Genomic DNA, 17,347 nt, shown 5'->3' with positions numbered 1-17,347 from the left:
ATTCAGAATGAAAGGGGAAATATGTTCTCACTGACTGAAGGGTAAGTTAACGACCAGAATGATGTTAATGGGGGTAGAAGCCCATTTGGTAACTTATCCACTCAACCATCTTTCCTCACTTCTTGTCACATATCCTGAGCAGTGAGATTTTGTAATGCAAAGTATGTGTGTGAGCATGCAGCTTGTAAAAGTAGTAATGAAATGCTAGGCACTGGAACTCAGGCCTGTAAAACTAGCTGCTCAGAACCCTGAGATATGAGGAACTGAGTTCAAAGCCAACATGAGAATAAAAGACTCTTACCTTCAATTTACCAGTAAAGGCAAAAAGATGAGCTGTGCTTCAAATGCCAGAGTGCTAGCATTGCATACAAAGCTAAGGGACATCCAGGCCCTGAATTCAAGCCCAGTACTGGCTCTCATACACAAAAAGTAACCATGACAACATCACAGGTTATAAATATATTAGCAAGGGATGTAGGAGAATGGGATGATGACAGCATTTACCTCACTTTTAGTCTCAAGCATTCTGTACAGCGTAGCCCAATCTGTGAAAAGCTCTAGGTGAAATCTTCCTCAAAATCAGATTCATCCTCATATCCCTCTGCACATTTATCACACACACACACACACACACACACACACACACACACACACACACACACACACACACACACACACAAAGGTCTATATTTTGCCATCTAATTTTGAAATATATAACCATACACATATGCTTCAGAATTCTGTGCCCTTGATTAGGTTACATAGGGAGCACAATATATCCAGGGTCTGGCTCATTCTTCTAATCCGCTGCTCAGGAGGGTGGGATCTGAGGATCACAGTTTGATGCCAACCTAAGCAAATAACTCCTCAAGATTCTTATCTTCAATTAAGAAGCAAGAAGTGGAGATGTGGTTCAAGTGGCACAGTGATAGCATTGAGTAAAATAATCTAAGCAAGATTTCCAGACCCTCAGTCCAAGCCTGTGTACTGGCCCACTAACACTCCATAAGCCAAAAATCCCTGAAAGACCAAACCAAAAATATGTCAATTTTATGCTAACTTATGAAGTGAAATCCAATAAGGCAACATAGCTTTTGGTTGTTGAAGATTTGGTTGGAAAACCAAAAATTCAACGTGTGCTTAAGTGATATAACAAACAAGCAACGAAATAAAAATTTCCCAATAAAAATCTGGAACCCCTGACCAAGAGATTTTTTTCTACGTTTTTGAAAATTACTTATTTTTCAGTAAGTGAAATAGTATAAACCTTTATTATAAGTTATAGGAGTCAGTGTAAGCTCCAAGGAAGTGAATGTAAAACTAAAATCACACACAGCATTACAAGTTTCTATGCCTCTGGTGAGACACTAGAAATCTGTAATTGTGTAGCCTCTAGAAAGGAGAAGGGAGATGCTCAGCATCATTGGTCATAAAAGAAATGCAAATCAAAACCACATTGATTCCACCTCACCCCAGTTAGAATAGCCATTTTCAAGAGAACAAATAATAGCAGATGTTGACCAGGATGTGGCTAAATATGAACACTACTACACTGTTGGTGGGAATGGAAGGCAGTATGGAGGTTCCTAAAAAGACTAAACATAGAACTCCCGTAAGATCCAACTATCCCACTTCTTGGCCATCACCCAAATGATTTCAAAATAGAGCACAATAAGCTACCAGCACAACTATGTTCATTGCAGCATTGTTTACCATAAATAAGATATGGAACCAACCCAGTTGCCTCACAATAGATGAATGGATCAAGAAAATGTGGTATATTTACACAATTTTATGCTTCTGTAAGAAAGAATGATATTGTCCCTTTCATAAGAAAATTGATAGACTTGGAAAAAATCATATTAAGTGAAGTAAGCCAGGCCCAAAGAAACATAGGCTCTATGATTTCCCTTATTTGCAATTAGTATTATCCTGTTAGTCCTGACAGAGGATTATAATAGCTGAAGTACTATAAACATATGTGTGATCATACAAAATGATGCTAATTGAAATGAACACGAAGATATTGAAACAGCAGGTCTTATTTTGTTTAGTTGTCAACCTTGATATAGCCAATGTACAGTAACTAGTTCTTTCTTTTTACTTTATTTCATTTTTCTTTTCAAATTAGTTTTATCCCTGGCAATTCTTGTCTTTGATTCTGGTACCCTCCATCCTATATATGCATGTATTTGAGGAAAGGGAAGGGAAATAACAAAATGCTGAAAGATGACCCAGTGCAACAATAATAGGTTACATTAAAGCGGGAATGATCTTTACAACAACCTGGGGGACATGGGGGGAGGAAGGAGTGGAGGGAAGGGATAGACAGAGAAAAACAATAGAGTGGGAAACAATTTTCAATGAGAAATGTAACTTATTCGTGTAAATATAACCCCTCTGTACAGCATCTTTACAATAAAATATTTTTAGTGTAAAAATGAATTTTTCCCATCAAATGTCAAGCTGATACCATTGGAACTTCTGAGTTCATGTGAAAGAGTGTTTTAGGAGTTTCAAGAAGCTAGTACTAAGTACAAATAACCACAATTTAGTGATAATAAGAAAAGCTCTTTTTATTGTACTATATGAACAAAAGAAAATTTCTTTTTGTTTCTGTTCACTTAGAACTCTCTTTGCCATCTGCATTGTTCCAAAGTCAAACTAACCACTTATCCTTATCTTTCTTTGGTATCTAGCTTTGGCATGTAATCTGAGATATAAGCAGTATTCTTTTTTCAATTTGGAGGCCTAGCAGGGAGGTGCTCCTTCCTGGTCAAGAGGTTAGACTGGAGGACCCAGCACACTTGCTGTGGTTTCTTCTGCACAGCTCACTGAGGAACTTACTCAAATATGTTTTCAAATTCTACCAATAACTCTTATTAGTATGAAGCACTTAATTAGAAGTCACTTTCTCAAACTCCTATTTGAGTAATAAATAGAATAGGAAAAATGTTGTTTGCTATTTTTTATCACTACATATCTTAATGTCTAAGTATAAAAGCCAGACTTACTCTAAGGGCCTAGAATAAGCAAAATGGCTTCTAGAGCTCAGATTATTTCTTTCCACAGAAGATGACAGCAGCAGAAACTGGCAGAAGGAAGAGAAAGTTTAATGTCTCCTTAATTCTTAAGTTTCAATGCTCATTGAGGAATCCTCAGGACTGAGGACAGTTTAAGGACGTAACAGATCCTGTGTTGTTTTCTATCATAGGAAGCAGACACCAGTCTCCCATCACTCTTTAGGTGACACACATGAGTGGTGTTCTTGGTGGGTCCTGAGAGGGTCCAGGACGGCTCTGTCATGATCACTGGAAACTCGGAATTGCTCTCTAAGAGAACGACATAGAGGAATGTGGTAACAAGACCTGAGATAGGGTTTTGTCAGATCTAGGTGATTTGTAACAGGCACTAATGCCTTCTGACTAAGAATGTGAATATATCATCAGGGTCCGGCACACAAATTTATCATGACGCGTTACCTTGCACCATTTCATAATGAAAGCCAAGAAAAGATAATTAATGCCCTCTGGACATGTTTTCATCAATATTTATTAGATAAAAAGTTATAAAATCAAGTTCATGTTGAGGAAAAATCCCAGATGAAAACCAAATTTCAGGGGCATTTACAAAAACTGTTGTTCCGTATATATCATATGTGACAAATTATTAAAACTTAAAGAAGCTGTGTAAGTTAAATTGATTCTTTTGTAATACTGCTGCAACTTTATTTTACATTTCAACTACTTAATAAAAATAAGGTAGGCCAAGCATCACCAGTGGCTCACATCTAGCTTCAACTGTGGCTATTAAGAAGGATGAGAGGAGTTCCGGGAAGATGGCGGAGGAGAAGCTGGAATCTGAACAAGCTCTCGCATAGAAAGGAGTTTTAGAGTTCCAGTGAACAGTCCTAAGCCAGAGAATCACACCAAGTGTGTCATCACAGGACAGAGAGTTAGACAAGAGAGGGGAAGCCAAGGAAACGCAGCAGCTGCCGCTCCGGCGGCGGGGCCGCGGCAGCGGCGACCACCGCCGCGGAGACATACCTGAGACACAGAGAGTCGGGAACGAAGGAGCCAGACGCAGCGGACGAGCGGATTCTACCCAACACCAACAAGAACCGACAAGGAGCGAACATCTTCATCCTGCTGTTTGCAGACCAGAGACGACCCAGGATCCAAGACTCGGCGTGAGTACAAGCCTGACATCCTCACTCCTCAGGGAGCAGAGGAGGGAAGGCCACCCCTCCCCCCCCAGCACCGGTGATCTCCATCTTGGATACCGACAAAGCTCGGAGGAGCTGCGAGCTCCAGCTCAGGCCTTGGAATAAAATGAGTCATTTAGCAGGTCACAAGAACTTAACGGCGAAGTGACCTGCCAGACTCAGCTCCATCCAGGGAAAAGCCACCCAGCTCAGGCGCCAGCCATCGGAGTGCCTTACTTCACTGGGTAACCAGAGCCAGAGGCTGCCCCTCCCTCTAGCAGCCTCGACAATCAATTGAAAAACAGAAACCCTGAGAATGGCTCCAGGCTGGGCGCTGTGAGCTTTATCACAAAATAGCCCCAGGGAAAAGCTACTGTTTATTGAAAGGCCTCAACTCTACCCAGAACCTAGCCTCATCACCACATCCCCCTCTTTTGTGACTCTCAAAGCAGACCACCCTCCCAGAAAACTAACCTGGGAGGGGGATCTCAAAATCTTGGGTAAAGCAGAGCATTTTTCTGCCTCTTCCAACCAACCGACTTAAGAAACCAATCAAGCCACAGGACCTCAACCTGACCAGAGACTCCAACAAGAGACTGGTTGCAGACAAAAGGGAGATACAGGATTCTTCCCACTCCTCCCCCCCCAAAAAAAAAAAATCAAAAGACTTTTTTTTTCTTTTTTTTTTTTCTTCTTCTTCTTTTCTTTTTTTTTTGCTTGTTTTTTGTTTTTTGTTACCTTATATATATATATATATAAATTTTTTTCCCTTCTAAAACTTTTATTAATCTTTAATTTTTGCCTATTCTGAAAAAATAATTGTTTTCCAGTAGCCTTTTTTTTTTTTTTCTCATCTTATAATTTTTATTTTAGGAATACGTGAATAAGAGTTTTCCTTTCTTTTCTTGTCTTCTTTCTCTTTTTCTTTCTTTCTTAATTATCTTTTTGTTTTTTATCTAGCTCTACTGAACTTCTGATCTTTTCTTCTCCCGTTCCCATCCTCAAAGCTTTTCACATCTCCGCTATGTCCCTCCCCTTCTCTGAACATATTCACATTCCACTCTAAATAGACGGTCTTTTAACCTCTATAATAACATTAATTTTTACGTTTCTATTATTTTTCTGGTCTCTCTTTATTCCCCTTTCCGTCTCTTCTTTCTCTCTCTCTCTCTACTTGCATCCTACCCAACTCATTTCCTGCACTGTGATTAGGACATAGTTAACTCTCCCTGTGCCTCCCCACACCAATCTACTCCTATTTTTTACCCACATCTCTCCCTAATCCTAATAATTTCTGGTTTTCCAAATTCTTTTCTGCGGTTCGAAGTCCTTTAACATATAGTTGTTTGATGTTGAATAGATGTATCTGTTGAACTAGATTGTATCTGTAAACTATTGACTGTACAAATGCAAACTTTGGTTGATGGTTGCCTTAAGATAGTGTTCTAGCACAAAACTGGTGCAATCTTTATCTCAAATGGGCCGAGTAAGCCGAAAAAACACAAGAAAAATGGCAAATTCGGGTATCTCAATTCCCAACCTTGATAATCAGGGATTAGAACAGATAAAGAATAATCCAGAGGAGAGTTCCCAAATAGCTCTACAAACACTAATAGCAAACATGATAAATGAGAAGTCTGACAATGTACAAAGGACTCTGTATGAGCGTGATAGGGAGAGAGAGGAGGCATCCCAGAAGTTTATACAGGAATATCATAAGCGTGAGGAAGCTTCTCAAAAACTGATACAGGATTTGCGTGAACAACTTGAGAATACTCAAAGAGAAAGGGAGGAATGGCGTGAGCAGGCAGAGATCACTCAAAGAGAACTGCAGGAATCCCACAGAAGGGAGGAAACTAATCAAAGAGTAATTCACGAATTAAGAGACCAGGTAGAGAATACACAAAGATCACTAAAGACATTCATGGAATCCATTAACAAAGAGCTGAAGGAAGTCAGGGAGACCACAAAGGGAATGCTGAATGGAACCCAACAGAAGGAATGGGAGTCCAAAGAAACCATAACCAATCAACTAAGTGATTTCAGAACAAACACTGAACACCAAATTAAGGAAGTAAAGAAAATCATACAAGACCTAAAACAGAGCTTCAACAAAGAACTTGAAACCATCAAAGCTGACCAATTAGAAGGAAAAGAGATAAAAAACAAAGTAGAGAGTCTCGACAGCAGGTTAGACCATGCAGAAGATCGAATCTCAGGGATTGAAGACAGCCTTGATATTATAGAGAAAGAACATACAACCATCCAAGACAAGTCCAAGAAATATGATAGGTCTATCCAACACTTGGAAGACACCATCAGAAGGCCCAATCTAAGGATAATGGGTGTAGAGGAGCACCTAGAAACAGAAGTTAATGGTCTAGGAAATTTGTTTAACAGGATCCTAGCAGAGAACTTCCCAAACATACAAAAAGATAGGCCTATTCAGATACAAGAAGCTTTTAGAACCCCAAATAGACCAGACCAGAATAGGACATCCCACCGTCACATTATAATCCACACAGGATCAACCCAGACCAAGGAAAAGATCCTTAAAGCTGTCAAGGAGAAAAGGTTAATCACCTATAAAGGGAAACCAATTAGAATCACCTCAGATTTCTCAGCAGAGACAATCAAAGCAAGAAGAGCCTGGAATGACGTATGCCATGCCCTAAAAACAAACAACTATCAACCAAGAATACTGTACCCAGCTAAACTCTCCTTCCTAACTGAAGGCCAAATAAAAACCTTCCATAGCAAAGAAAAATTGAAACAATACATCTCCACCAAACCAGCCTTGCAAAAGATTCTTAAAGATGTCCTACACATAGAAAACCAACAAGAACGCAACAAAGGCCAAGAAACTGCACCCAAACTGAGAATCCAAGAACCTTAGGAAGAACCCAGTTTTCACAGCCCCCAAGAAGGTGGATAACATGGCAGGAACCCTCAAATACCTCTCAGTCCTATCTCTTAACGTTAACGGACTGAACTCTCCAATTAAGCGACATAGACTGTCTAGTTGGATTAAAAAACAAGACTCCTCTATCTGCTGCCTGCAGGAGTCACATCTTGCCCGTAAAAACAAACATATTTTCAAAGTTAAAGGCTGGAACAAAATCTACCAAGCAAACGGCCCTCATAAACAGGCGGGAGTTGCAATCCTAATATCAGATAAAATAGACTTCAAACTAAAATTCGTGAGAAGAGATAAAGAAGGTCGCTACATACTAATTAAAGGATCTCTCCTTCAGGAGGATATTACAATTCTAAATATCTATTCGCCAAACAATGGAGCACCCAAATTTATCAAAGAAACACTACTTTCCCTCAAATCCCATATAGATCCAAAGACATTAATTGTTGGGGATTTTAACACACCACTCTCCCCACTAGATAGATCAACTCGGCAAAAACTCAACAGAGAAACCGCAGATCTAAACAGCTGCATAGATCAACTAGACTTAACAGACATTTACCGAACATTTCACCCAGCAGCAACAGAATACACGTTCTTCTCAGCAGCACATGGAACGTTTTCTAAAATAGACCACATTTTAGGCCACAAAGCAAACTTGTCTAAATTCAGAAACATTGAAGTTATACCTTGCATTCTCTCTGACCACAAGGGAATAAAATTAGATCTCAACACCAAAAGCCACCAAAGAAAGTCCGGTATCACATGGAGGCTGAACAACACACTGCTGAATCATGAGTGGATCATGGAAGAGATTAGAAAGGAAATTCAAATGTTCATGCTATTCAACAAAAATGAACACACAAATTACCAGCTCCTCTGGGACACAGCAAAGGCAGTACTCAGAGGCAAGTTTATAGCTCTGAGCTCCTACATCAACAAATTGGAGAGATCGGAAACTAACAATTTAATGACACATCTAAACCTCCTTGAAAAAGAGCAGCAAGATAAACCCCAATCCAGTAGACGGAAAGAAATAATCAAAATTAAATCAGAATTAAATGAATTAGAATCCAAAAAAACTATAGAAAGAATCAACAAAACAAAGAGTTGGTTCTTTGAAAAACTTAACAAAATTGACAGACCCTTAGCAAACCTTATCAGAAAAAGGAGAGAACACACCCAAATTAATAAACTCAGAGATGGGAATGGAAACATCACCACGGAAACAACCAAGATTCAGAACATTATTAGGGGATACTTCTCAAAACTTTATGCTAATAAGTTTGAGAACTTGACAGAAATGGACCTTTTCGTAGCAAATATTGACATGCCAAAACTAAACCAAGATGAGTTAAACCAGCTTAACAGGCCCATATCAAGCATCGAAATAGAAACAGCAATAAGAGACCTCCCAGCTAAGAAAAGTCCAGGACCAGATGGTTTTACAGCGGAATTTTACAAGGCCTTCAAAGCAGAGCTCACACCAATACTCCTCCAACTCTTCAATGAAATTGAAAGAGAAAGCTCACTACCGAATACATTCTATGAAGCCATCATAACCCTCATCCCAAAACCAGGCAGGGACTCATCAAAGAAAGAGAACTATAGACCCATTTCTTTGATGAATATTGATGCAAAACTTCTCAACAAAATTTTGGCCAATCGACTTCAACAATTCATCCAAAAAATCATACACCATGATCAAACAGGATTCATTTCAGGGATGCAAAGCTGGTTCAATATACGCAAATCAATTAATATTATTCATCACATCAACAGGAGCAAGAATAAGAACCACATGGTTATCTCAATAGATGCAGAAAAAGCATTTGACAAGATCCAACACCCTTTTATGATGAAGGTTCTGGAAAAATTAGGAATCCATGGAACATTCCTCAATACAATAAAGGCTATATATGACAAACCTACAGCCAGCATTATACTCAATGGTGAAAAACTAAAGCCATTTCCTCTTAACTCAGGAACAAGACAAGGATGCCCACTCTCTCCACTTCTCTTCAATCTAGTATTAGAATGCCTAGCTACAGCAATAAGACAAGATGCAGACATAAAGGGGATCCAAATAGGGAAAGAAGAAATAAAACTCTCCCTCTTTGCAGATGACATGATCTTGTATTTAAAGAATCCCATAGACTCCACTCCCAAACTACTCAAGCTGATTCAAAACTTTGGCAAAGTAGCAGGTTATAAAATTAACCCCCAAAAATCAATGGCTTTTCTATATGCCAACAATGAGAAAAGTGTGGCTGAAATTAGGAAAGCAACTCCATTTGTAATAGCCCCACAAAAAATAAAATACCTAGGAATTAACTTAACCAAAGAAGTGAAGGACCTCTATGATGAAAACTTTAAAATCTTGAAAAAGGAAATCAACACAGAACTTAAAAAATGGCAAAACCTCCCATGCTCCTGGATTGGCATGATTAACATCGTGAAAATGGCAATACTTCCCAAGGCTATCTACAAATTCAACGCGATACCTATCAAAATTCCACCCTCATTCTTCAAGGAAATAGAGGAGGCAATCCAAAAATTCATATGGAACAATAAAAGACCGCGAATAGCAAAAACGCTCCTCAATGGAAAGAACACTGCTGGAGGAATATCAATACCAAATTTCAAACTCTACTATAAAGCCATAGTAATCAAAACAGCTTGGTATTGGCATAAGAACAGACCTCAGGACCAATGGAATAGAATTGAAAACCCAGAAATGAACCTACAGACCTATAGCCATCTAATCTTCGATAAGGGAGCTAAAACAATAGAATGGAAGAAAGACAGCCTCTTCAGTAAATGGTGCTGGCAAAATTGGTTAACTACATGTAGAAAACTAAAGCTAGATCCTTATATATCACCCTGCACCAGAATCAACTCCAAATGGATCAAAGACCTTGAACTCAAAGCAGACACTCTGAAAACATTACAGGATGGAATAGGAGAAACCCTAGGTCTCCTTGGCTCAGGCCGAAATTTTCTGAATAGAGACCCGGAAGCACAACAAATCAAAGAAAGGTTGGACAAATGGGATTGCATAAGATTGCAGAGCTTCTGCAGGGCAAATGACATAGCTGGCAAGATCAATAGAAAGCCCACCGATTGGGAGAAGATCTTTACTAGCCATACAACGGACAAGGGTCTCATATCTAAAATATACTTGGAACTCAAAAAATTAAACCACCCAACAACAAATCCTCAAAGAATCAACTGCCCAATAAATAAGTGGGCGAAAGACTTAAAGAGAAGCTTCTCTGAAGAAGAAACAAGGATGGCCAATAGACACATGAAGAAATGTTCAACATCCCTAGCCATAAAAGAAATGCAAATCAAAACAACATTGAGATATCACCTCACTCCAGTTAGAACAGCAAAAATCAAGAACTCTAACAACAACAGATGCTGGAGGGGATGTGGACAGAAAGGAACCTTACTTCATTGTTGGTGGGAATGCAAACTTGTTCAACCACTTTGGAAAGCAGTATGGAGGTTCCTCAGAAGACTTCACATAGATCTCCCCTATGATCCAGCAATCCCACTTTTGGGCATTTACCCAAATGTTTACAAACAAGACCACACTAAAGCTACCAGCACAACTATGTTTATTGCAGCATTATTTACCATAGCTAAGATATGAAACCAACCCAGATGCCCCTCAGTAGATGAATGGATCAAGAAAATGTGGTATATATACTCAATGGAATTCTATGCCTCCATCAGAAAGAATGACATTTCCCCATTTGTTAGGAAATGGAAAGGTTTGGAAAAAATTATATTAAGTGAAGTAAGCCAGGCCCAAAGAAGCATAGGTCCCATGGTTTCCCTGAATTGCAATATCTAGTATAGGTATGAGTCAAGCGGAAAAGGTCAGATAATGTGATGTTAGGAAAATGAACCCTTAAATATGTATTTTAATGTTTTCGTTTCTTTCATGCATGTGTTTCTAACGCATTTATAAGATTATTTCTTTGTTGCTTTGTATGTCCCTCCCCCACAGTGTAACCCCCGCTTTCACTATATTTGATGTCAGTATAACATGTGGAGGAGATGGGGACAAACAAGTCATTTAAGGACTCAGGTGGACCTGTTGCAACAATGAGAAGTACAAAATGTCATGTCAAACCAGCTTTACAATGTCGGTGTGGGGGGTGGAGGGGGGTATAATTGGGTGGGGGGAGGGGGGAGGCGGGGAAGGGAAGTGAAGGGTAAACAAAGGAGGAGGCTGCAATGCTTGGTAAGAAATGTATGCATTATCCTGCCCATGTAATTGTAGCCCCCCTGTACAGTATGTTCTCAAATAAAATAAAATACAATTAAAAAAAAAAAAAAGAAGGATGAGAACTGTGGAAAGTGGATTGAAGCTACCGCAGGCAGGAAAATCTGTGAAACTTTTATCTCCAATTAACTGTTCAAATCCAGAAATGGATGTTTGGTTCAAGTTGTAGAGAGTTAGCTATAAGTAAAATAGCTAAAGGTCAGCTCCCTGACTTCAAGCCCCACTATACACACACACACACACACACACACACACACACACACACACACACACACACACACACACACACACACACACACACAACCTATCTCAAAAATAACGAGTGACCAAGGACCAGAAGAAAGATAATATTTTTTCTTTATTTTCTTTCATTTTTGTCATTTTTTCATTTATCTCTCTTTGGGAATGTAAAGGGGGCATAGCAATGGAGGGACAAAGGATGAACAAATGCAGCAGTGGCACTCAGTTGAGACTATGTTGAAAGTGCACTATGAAACTTGTTTTTGGGGAAGGAGGGGAAAACTGGAGGAGACGCAGGGAAAGGGTGACATTGTCCAAATAGAAATATACTCATTGAAGTAGAGCTTTGGCTCAATATCAATGCCATTCTTCAGCAAAAGGGCTCAGGAACACTGCCCAGGCCATGGGTTCAAGCCTCATGACTATAACAAAAACAAAGACAAAAATAGGTAGTCATTACCAAACATATGTAACAAATCTTCTACATCACAGTAATAAGAAGAAGAAGGAGGAGGAGGAGGAGGAGGAGGAGGAGGAGGAGGAGGAGGAGGAGGAGGAGGAGGAGGAGGAGGAGGAGGAGGAGGAGGAGGAGGAGGAGGAAGAGGAGGAGGAAAAGGAAAAGAAGAAGAAGAAGAAGAAGAAGAAGAAGAAGAAGAAGAAGAAGAAGAAGAAGAAGAAGAAGAAGAAGAAGAAGAAGAAGAAGAAGAAGAAGAAGAAGAAGAAGAAGAAAGAAGGAGAGGAGGAGGAGGAGGAGGAGGAGGAGGAGGAGGAGGAGGAGGAGGAGGAGGAGGAGGAGGAGGAGGAGGAGGAGGAGGAGGAGGAGGAGAAGAAGAAGAAGAAGAAGAAGAAGAAGAAGAAGAAGAAGAAGAAGAAGAAGAAGAAGAAGAAGAAGAAGAAGAAGAAGAAGAAGAAGAAGAAAAGAAGAAGAAGAAGAAGATGTTAATAAAAACCAAACCAATGAGAGAAAATCTAAGAGAGCAAGGTAAGGGGTGACATTTCCAAAAAGAAATATACTCATACCTGACTTATATGACTATAATCTATGTGTAAATTACCTTTATCATAATATAAAATTTAAAAAAAAACAGAAATATAGTGCTGGAGGCAAATCTGAAATGGAAGAAGATCAGATTAATATCCAATACCAATTTCAAACCCCATTATCAATTTCTCTTTCAAAAATGGCTCTTCTCATCACTTGTACTTTCCCTAGCTTATGAGATGGGGTGCAAATATTTAAAGGGTGAGGAATGAGTCATACATACAAGAGGAATTTAATAGTACCTGTAAAGAGCAGTACTTGCTAGAACACATGTTGCCTAGAACACATGTTGATACCATGTTTTCTGAAATATACAAACCTAGTTGAGCTTGCATACAAGCTCCACTCTATACAAGCTGTGGATTCAAAGTTAACTAAAGTCTCTGGACCTCAAATTCTTCATAGGTAACAATAGTTATATCACAGGATTATGAGACCTGGATGTCATCAAACATGGTGTGGGTTGTGTTTTAAGTGTGTGTGCAACACTCAAACACTGCTGGGGCGAGTAAAAACTGGCGTGATGTTTACCATATTACTTAACAGTAATACAACACCTACTACAAGCTCACACCTATAATCCTACTTATAAAAGAGGTTGAGGCCTCAGGATCTAGGTTCTTTGTCAGCCTGGACCGGAAACTGGATGAGACTCATCTCCAATGACCTCTAAAAAGGTTGGAGGTGGAGCTTTGGTTCAAATGGTAGAGTGCTAGACTTGAGCATAAATCTCAGGACATTGACCAGGCCCTGAGTTCAAGCCCTAGGGCCAACACACACACACACACACACACACACACACACACACACACACACACACACACACACACACACACACACACAATTTTGTATATTCCTATCACGTCACTTAATACTTTTTCTCTTCCAAGCCCACCAGTTGTTGTTGTTGATGATGATGATGATGACAAGGACTTGCTGTGAAGCTCAGGGTGCTATTAAACTTACAATACCCTTGCGTACTGGGATTACAGGTATGTGTACCATACTTGACTTTACTCAGTAACTCTACTTATAACATTTTTCTGAAAGAAATTTATTCAAATTCATGAAGATACTATGGCTTAAAGTTGTTCACACTAATTTTCAAGTGTACAAAATGTAAATAATATAAGTGGATATAGTACTATGCTACCACATGGTAATTCCAGCCAAAACTCAGGAACCTGACACAAGAGAATAAGGATTTGAGGTAAGCCTTGTCTACAATGTAGGACTTCTTCTATAAAGGAAAAAAAGTATAAATATTAATCTACTAGGAAATATATAATATGTTAAATTTATATAATGGAACAAATAGATCATTGTTAATGAAAATAAAATGGCTTTTACTAGAAATGAGGAATCAAATGTGCTCACTGTGTAGGTGAGTTAGAAAGTTCTTACCAAAAGCTACATACTTTTCTTGTTTTCTATTCTTCCAAAATTGTTTGCTTTCCAGAATCATGCCTTATCTTTCCTTACTGGTTTCTTTAGCTTATTTCATACATGCCCACAGGGTCTTCAACTATCATTTATTTATGTGAAGAGCTTGCAAATATCTCTCTTCAGTCCAAACTCCTGGTATGCACCTCTGTTCCATATATTCAACTACCATAAATACTTGTGAAAGAGTAATCCTGTCTTTCTATTACTGTCTTTCTATTAATGTGTCAGTAAACTTTAGGAAAATAAAGGAATAACATCAATAAATATAACTGATTATTGTAATAGTAATGTTAAACATTACTACAATGCTGATTATTTTCTGAGCAATTTAATATAAAGCTCAAGGAAAGCAACGTTTTTGAGTGCTGATATTGGAGTTTAAACTCAAGACCTTACCTTCTCACTTATGCATTTTCCCTCAAGGGCGGTGTTTTACTCTTGAACCACAGATTCCCTTCCAAATTTATTTGGGGGATTATTTAGAGATAAGAAACTCATGGTCTTTCCTTCTTGGGCTGGATTTAAACCTGGATCTCAGTTCTCTGAGTAGATAGAATTACCAGTGTGTGCTAACAATGTCCAGTTTCAAGGAGAGGGCAAGTTTCTGATTTCAAGCTCCAGTAATAGCACAAAAACAAAAACAAAATTATGACATATAAATATACTGATAAACTAGGAACCCAAACAAACCAAATGTGGGTATCTAGATGGGCGAAAGACTTAATAGCATTATTATCACTATTACCTTTCCTAGCATTTTGAATAACCTGAAATTATGGATTAAAGTCATAGCTTAGTTGGTAAAGTACTAGCTAAAGAGCAACAACATCAAACACCAAGTACAAGTCTCAGTCTCAAACTTTAAATGAAATCTGAAATGATTTTTTCCTTAAATGAAAATTGACCATAGGAAACCCCTGATACCTAAATGTATGGTCAAAGAAGAAAATTGGAAAATGTTCAGGAAGACAGACTTTTAAATCTCAGTGATTACCATATGGACAGTAGATCAGACCATGTGTAACTTCATACTACATGCAGTGGGCTACGTTAAGGACTTAAAAATTGTACACATTTACACTCCTCAAAAAAAAAAAACAAACACAACTTACCAGGACACTGGGGATTCACATATGTAATTCTAGCTCAGTGCTCTGTTACTTGAGCCACAAACTCCATTTTCAGCATTTTTGGTGTTTAGTTGGAGATTGGAGTCTCACAGGTTTTCCTCCCCTGGCTGGCTTTGAAACAAAATCCTCAGCTCTTTGCCCACTGAGTAGATAGGATTACAAGCTTGAACTGATACTCTTATTTTTCTATTCTATTCTTCTTTTGCTTTTCTATTTAAGAATCATTTCGTTAAGTGGCAAAAAAATCCTGCTTTTGAACACAGCAGAGAAAATCAATGAAAATAGAAGCTGTGTCTGAATAGATCAATAAATGGATATATATTTTAAAAGACGGATCAAAATACAAAATAACAAAACAGAGAAGAAAGCAGTTGCCAATAACCAAAACAAATGAGTACTTTATCAGAAATCCTACCGTTATAAAATTTAAAAGTACAGTAATAAACAGCTTCAGATGATTTATTCAAAGATAAAACCTATCAAACCTACTTAAGGAAGAACGAAAAAAAATGGAATCTACACAAATTTTCTCAATTTACATTTAAATGCATTGCAATCTATAAAACTCTAGGTACTGATGAATTTATTATTGATTTTCCTAAAACTTTGAAGAGATCATTTTGATTCTACAAAAATATTTCCTTAGAAAGTGAGGAAATACTATTTGCCCTCTTAAAAGTTTCTCGTAAAAAATATCTGGCTGAATTTTGTCTGGAATTATACTCTATGTACTGAGCAGTTAAGGAGAATTGTTTCAGGACATTGAGTCTTCTAATCATTAAGTACTTGATCGTTCATTTACTTAGTCCTTATTTTTTTGTATAACATTTGAAAGGTTTTATAAAATCCATTAAAGATAAACTTCTGAATTGGAAAACCTTTTGGAGGGAATTTACTCAAAGCAGAATGATATATTTTAGGCATCTCAGTATTTAGAGCTGTGAGTATGAACTCCATGAACAGAATAACTTGTCTTTAAAGAAGTTTTTAATACATAGAGCATAACTAAGAAAAATTGTAGGTGATAGAGTAACTAAGGGAGGCCAGGACGTGGCCAACTGCCTCCATAGGAAGACAAAAGCTTGGGATGTACCCTGAGGGACAACTCTCCTGTCCTGTTCTGTCCTGTCGAGCTACTTGTCATGTATTGGGTACCTGCACAGGGAGGGCTGGAACTGCTCTCACAGCACCATGAACGTGGTTAGCTTGCTGCCATCCAAGGCCAGCAGCAGAAATCAGATGAAGTGGAGCAGGGATTGGATGGAGGGCGGCCCGTGCTTGATGGATGTTGCTTCTGTGCATACATGATGAAGACCACAGACCTGGTTTTGTTTTCCAATAGAGAAACTGCAGCACTGCCTGAGCCACAAGTATGTCCACTTGCCATGGAAGCTGTGGGCCGTGGAGTCCTCCACCAGCATGTTGGCACAGCCCTCACCGTCTGTGGAGTGTAGAAAGTAGTATCAAGATTCCCAGTAGTTCGGCTCTTTCCACAGGGTCAGGGCCCAAAATGGAAGGAGCTAAGGATGGCCCCATTTCCAGGAACCCCAACTGGAACACTTCAGGGCTCTGGAGAAGGGGTCCATCAACTGAACACCCTAGCCAGACATTCCATCCATTTCTGCCATCTACATCCATTTCAGGGACTCCAACACCAGCATGGACAGCTCTGCTGTGCTGTTTTGCTGGCCATGAGGGAAGAACAGCAGTATGCTCCTGAGCACATGAGCTCTTGGGCCTCAGAGGGCTTGCTCTGGGACATGTACCTGAAGAAGATGGTCCAGTACATTTGGTGTGCCCCATACTGGCCGCTTTTCTCCATGCAGCTTAACTTGCATGTGATTGTGGGCTTCATTGTGAGAGCCTTCCTGCTCCACCATCGCTGCTGCCAATGTGGCCCTAGTAGTATAATCTTTAGAAAGACTAGGACAAAGCCTGAGAATATTAATGCAAGAAATTGGGGTACATCAAAAAGAGGGTGGGGAAAGGGTAGACGAATGAAGGGAGGAAGGGGCAGAATGTAGTCAAGCTCATTGGGAGAAAATGAGGGAACAGAAGATGTTGTATGAAA

General features: G+C 39.0%; 1 pseudogene; it reads right to left on the bottom strand.

Moving 5' to 3' along the window:
- Window positions 1-3,144: 3,144 nt before the first annotated feature.
- Window positions 3,145-17,131, bottom strand: LOC138839128 (Golgi to ER traffic protein 4 homolog pseudogene; annotated as a pseudogene).
- Window positions 17,132-17,347: the final 216 nt, after the last annotated feature.

Source organism: Dipodomys merriami, unplaced genomic scaffold (genome assembly GCF_024711535.1).
Source record: "Dipodomys merriami isolate MVZ:Mamm:240054 unplaced genomic scaffold, mDipMer1.0.p SCAF_294, whole genome shotgun sequence".
NCBI classification, from domain to species: Eukaryota; Metazoa; Chordata; class Mammalia; order Rodentia; family Heteromyidae; genus Dipodomys; species Dipodomys merriami.
The sequence above is the reverse complement of the archived record's forward strand: the minus strand, read 5'-3'. Positions and strand labels throughout refer to the sequence as shown.